Source organism: Schistocerca americana, chromosome 6, assembly GCF_021461395.2.
Source record: "Schistocerca americana isolate TAMUIC-IGC-003095 chromosome 6, iqSchAmer2.1, whole genome shotgun sequence".
Lineage (NCBI taxonomy): Eukaryota > Metazoa > Arthropoda > Insecta > Orthoptera > Acrididae > Schistocerca > Schistocerca americana.
In genome coordinates, this window is record NC_060124.1 from 628562978 (window position 1) to 628568811 (window position 5834).

A 5834-nucleotide genomic window follows, 5' to 3' on the forward strand; every position below is an offset into this window, starting at 1 on the left:
ACACGTGTATTCAGGGGATTCTTTGATGACACTGATCATTATTTAATCTGCAGTGAAATTGGGATTGCGAGGCCGAAAGTGCAGGAGGTCAGGTCCATATGTAGGAGGATAAGAGTGGAGAAACTTGAGGATAAGGAAATCAGGCACAAGTACATAACAGCGATCTCAGAAAGGTACCAGTTAGTTGAATGTAGTCAATTACAGTCATTGGAAAAGGAATGCACAAGGTACAGGGACACAGTACTAGAAGTGGCTAAAGAATGTCTTGGAACAGTAGTGTGTAAAAGTAGGAGGAAGCAAACAGCTTGGTGGAATGACACAGTCAAGGCAGCCTGTAAAAGGAAAAAGAAGGCGTATCAAAAATGGCTACATACTAGAACTCAGGTAGACAGAGAAAGTTATGTTGAAGAAAGAAACAAAGCCAAACAGATAATTGCAGCATCCAAGAAGAAATCTTGTGAAGACTTTGGAAACAGGTTGGGGACATTGGGTCAAGCTGCTGGAAAACCATTCTGGAGTGTAATTAGCAGTCTTTGAAAGGGAGGTAAGAAGGAAATGACAAGTATTTTGGACAGGTCAGGAAAACTGCTGGTGAATCCTGTGGATGCCTTGGGCAGATGGAGGAAATATTTTGAAGAGTTGCTCAATGTAGGTGAAAATACGATCAGTAATGTTTCAGATTTCGAGGTACAATGGGATAGGAATGATGATGGAAATAGGATCACGTTTGAGGAAGTGGAGAAAATGGTCAATAGATTGCAGTGCAATAAAGCAGCTGGGGTGGATGAAATTAAGTCGGAACTCATCAAGTACAGTGGAATGTCAGGTCTTAAATGGCTACACAGGATAATTGAAATGGCCTGGGAGTCGGGACAGGTTCCATCAGACTGGACAAAAGCAGTAATCACACCAATCTCTAAACATGGAAACAGAAAAGATTGTAACAACTACAGAGGTATCTCTTTAATCAGCGTTGTGGGTAAAATCTTCTCAGGTATTGTTGAAAGGAAAGTGCGAGTATTAGTTGAGGAGCAATTGGATGAAAATCAGTGTGGGTTTAGGCCTCTTAGAGGTTGTCAGGACCAGATCTTTAGCTTACGACAAATAATGGACAAGTGTTATGAGTGGAACAGGAAATTGTATCTATGCTTTATAGATCTAGAAAAGGCATATGACCGGGTTCCTAGGAGGAAGTTATTGTCTGTTCTACGATGGAATAGGAGGCAAACTTTTGCAAGCAATTAAAGGTCTTTACATGGATAGTCAGGCAGCAGTTAGAGTTGACAGTAAACTGAGTTCATGGTTCAGAGTAGTTTCAGGGGTAAGACAAGGCTGCAACCTGTCTCCACTGTTGTTCATATTATTTATGGATCATATGTTGAAAACAATAGACTGGCTGGGTGAGATTAAGATGTGTGAACACAAAATAAGCAGTCTTGCATATGCGGATGACTTAGTTGTGATGGCAGATTCGATTGAAAGTTTGCAGAGTAATATTTCCGAGCTAGATCAGAAATGTAAGGACTATGGTATGAAGATTAGCATCTCCAAAACGAAAGTAATGTCAGTGGGAAAGAAATATAAACGGATTGAGTGCCAAATAGGAGGAACAAAGTTAGAACAGGTGGACGGTTTCAAGTACTTAGGATGCATATTCTCACAGGATGGCAACATAGTGAAAGAACTGGAAGCGAGGTGTAGCAAAGCTAATGCAGTGAGCGCTCAGCTACGATCTACTCTCTTCTGCAAGAAGGAAGTCAGTACCAAGACTAAGTTATCTGTGCACCGTTCAATCTTTCGACCAACTTTGTTGTACAGGTGCGAAAGCTGGGTGGATTCAGGTTACCTTATCAACAAGGTTGAGGTTACGGATATGAAAGTAGCTAGGATGATTGCAGGTACTAGTGGATGGGAACAATGGCAGGAGGGTGTCCACAATGAGGAAATCAAAGAAAAACTGGGAATGAACTCTATAGATGTAGCAGTCAGGGCGAACAGGCTTAGATGATGGGGTCATGTTACACGCATGGGAGAAGCAAGGTTACCCAAGAGACTCATGGATTCAGCAGTAGAGGGTAGGAGGAGTCGGGGCAGACCGAGGAGATTCGGATTCGGTTAAGAATGATTTTGAAGTAATAGTTTGAATACAATGCAATTCTCCTACATAGTGGACAGCAGAGCGATGAATTTATCAAATGAAGGGGCTATTTTTACACTTGGTCTGTATTTATTCAGATAGATTTTCCGTTTCAAACCTATTCGATAGGTTGTGTAGTCAGAACAAGATGCCACACGTATGGAAATGGCAACACAACAACAGGACACGCTTCTATTAGCTTTTGTATACAAATTGTACTGTAAAGCTACCAAGAATAACACCATTTATAAATCAGATCTAATGGAAACAAATGATATGGAAACTCTGTCATTTTCATAGTTGTGGCACCTTGGCTAAACACTCGACAACGCCTTTAAAAAAGCCGCAAACAGTTATGAAACGAGGAAGTCCAAATAAATACAACCTAAGTAGAAAAATAAGGTTATTAAACCAAAATTCTTCTCCACGAAATGTTCTAATTCCTGTTTCCCTCGCGTTTCTTATGTCTAGTAATCAGTCTTCCAGCCAACGGCCTTGCCGCAGTGGTAACACCGGTTCCCGTCAGATCACCGAAGTTAAGCGCTGTCGGGGCGGGTTAGCACTGGATGGGTGACCATCCAGTCTGCCGATCGCTGTTGGTAAGCGGGGTGCACTCAGCCCTTGTGAGGCAAACTGAGGAGCTACTTGATTGTGAAGTAGCGGCTCCGGTCTCGGAAACTGACATACGGCCCGGAGAGCGGTGTGCTGACCACATGCCCTTCCATATCCGCATCCAGTGACGCCTGTGGGCTGAGGATGACACGGCGGCCAGTCGGTACCTTTGGGCCTTCATGGCCTGTCCGAGAGGGGAGAGTTAATCAGTCTTCCGATATGTTTAAAGCAACACGCCATGAATTCCTCTCCTGCGCCAACCTCTTGATCTGAGAGTATTCCTCAGTTATTTATTGGATATAATCCAGTGTCTACCTTGCTACTAAGCTCCCCCAGGTACCATGGCAGTTATTTCCTGTATGTGCTATCATCCTGCTCTTTCTTCTCATAAGTGTTTTCCACATTTTCGTGTCTGTGGAAAATTTCCTGATTTCTTATCACATTAGAGTCCCTGTGATTTTTAAGATCCTTCTATTGCACCACACCTCAAACACTTCAATTCTCTTTGTTGTGTCCCCGCCTATGGACGCAACCAGAGCTCGCGCGCTGGGACAGTTTGTCACTGGCGCCGACAACCACAAGCATGGTTCGATCAGCAACCTTCGCGCCGCAGCCAGTGAGGTGGACTTTCGCATCGTGATAAGCTGCGGTCACAACGGACAGTTTATTTCGGCGTTGCCGTGCGACAGTTCCAGTACGGAGTTCCAGTGTTGCTGCTCGTATCTACCGTTCGCAGTGGAGATCAGTCTACAACTGGAACCTCTGAATTTTTTGACTACTTCGTAGATAGATGGTTGGAAAATGAAGAAACCCCTTCCAACCTTTGGAGCTGCTACAAACGGCGCCACCGAACAACCGACGCTGTAGAAGTTTGGCGCCACAAAATTAATAACATGCTTGCTAAACCAAATCCGAAAGTTAATGAACTTCGAAATAATTCTCGCCACTGCTGCATTTGTCAACGGACCTTACCCGTTCGAATCTCCTTCCTACGGCGATAGGATCGTAACGCTGAACTAGCACATTCCCCATTCTGATAATACAGCTTCACTAAAAGCGCCTTTTCAGGTAACGTCAACATGCTGCGACTGCTGGCGCATCTGATTCTCTCTCTCATTACAGCTCCTCTTATTAATCAATTAATCATCGACTCAGGAAGGCAACACAGCACTTCTTCAGGACATTACAGTGTCAGAACTTTCGGATGCTAACTATCAGAAGTGGAATACTACACACTCTGAGTTGCCAGATTTCCTACAGGAGTTAGACAAAGCAAGATACAATCAATGTTGTTGCAAAATTATGTGACTGACTTGATGGATAATTGACCAACAAAAAGCAGTACGTTGTGCTGGATGGTGAACGCTCCGCAGAAACGAAAGCGAGAGCGGGCGTGCGTCAAGGAAGCGTAAAACTAGATCTTACGTTGTCAATATACTGGGTGATCAAAAAGTCAGTATAAATTTGAAAACTTAATAAACCACGGAATAATGTAGATAGAGAGTTAAAAATTGACGCACACGCTTGGAATGACATGGCGTTTTATTAAAACAAAAAAAGCAAAGTTCACAATGTCCGACAGATGGCGCTGGACAGCAAAACGTCAGTGACTGTGCATGACAATCGTGTATAATACCAGCTGTGCTTATAATCAAGAGAATTACGCAATAGCTGGCCGGGGTGGCAGAGCGGCTCTAGGTGCTACAGGCTGGAATCGCGCGACCGCTATGGTCGCAGGTTCGAATCCCGCCTCGGGCATGGATGTGTGTGCTGTCCTTAGGTTAGTTAGGTTTAAGTAGTTCTAAGTTGTAGGGGACTGATGACCTCAGCAGTCAAGTCTCATAGTGCTCAGAGCCATTTGAACCATTTGAATTACGCAGTAACAGAAACGATAACAAATGTTTACTAAGTGTTTTGAATGTCATTTCTCTTCTACTCATTCCGATCTACACTGAAGCGCCAAAGAAACGGATAGAGGCATAAGCACTCAAATACACACGTATGTAAACAGGCAGAATACGGCGCTGCGGTCGGTAACACATATACAAGACTAAGTGACTGGCGCAGTTGTTAGATCGGTTACTGCTGCAGGTCAAAGTGTTCAGCATGCACTGAAAGCAACATTTGTAATTGCTGGTGTACAGGCTGTAAGACGTCGTGTTCTCCTGACCTTCATTGCCTACATATTCCACCCTCACAATCATATTCCGCACATCAAGACGCTTCATTCGAACCCGAACTTGATAAGATAAATTCAGTGTTGTATGACTCCATGTAAACAATGTGCAAATAACTAGTAAATCGCAAGCGCGCACCGAGATTGAAATACTCGAGGCTGGCGTACACACACACATTCAAGACATGACGGTCACACTGGCTTTTAGTTCGGGAGAGGCAAACCGCACGCCGGGGGGCCGGTCCCTTCTGAGGATGAGTCAACCTATCCATGTCGACGGGCGACCGCCTGTAGAGCAGACAGTGTTTGCCGGAGTGAAAGGGAGAACGACCCCGTGTTCGGCTTAAAAGCAAATTCCGCTACATTGTGTGGGAGCGCCCAGCCTACGCATTCTTTACCAACATAGCACGCAGTTTCAGAGGTTTTCACAGGGAGACAGCAAACGCCAAATACCGATGCTACAGATTCCCGTTTTAGAAGAGCAATGCTGATTGGCAGACGATATTTCTGACGCCTTGAGTTGAGGGAGTGGTGGAAGAGACTGAAAGATATACCCCTTCATGTCTGTTGTGGAGAGGGGCCGTTCCGTTGTCGCTCTTGGAGTGAGAACACGTAACGAGAGCGAGTGCGTTCCTACGTGGACTCGAAAGAGCGAGGAACAAGTCTCTCCTCAGTACTTCACTGGGACAGCACCTCTGTCGAGAGCGAATCGGTGTGTGACTCTGTATTGAGTCCTCGCGATTAAGCGTCGTTCACTGCGTTGGCCGCCACACTTATTGTACAGTGTGAACGGACGGAGGTGTAGTTAAACGCCTGCGAGCGAATTTTGACTGGCATCGTGGTGGACTGGTTATCTGACCGGTCTACCACACCAATAGTTAGACTAGGGGCGAATAGTAACCCTTGACT

At 44.8% G+C, this 5834-nt stretch overlaps 1 pseudogene; it reads left to right on the forward strand.

The window, feature by feature from the left end:
- Positions 1-2622: 2622 nt before the first annotated feature.
- Positions 2623-2739, forward strand: LOC124621065 (annotated as a pseudogene).
- The last annotated feature ends 3095 nt before the right edge of the window (positions 2740-5834 follow it).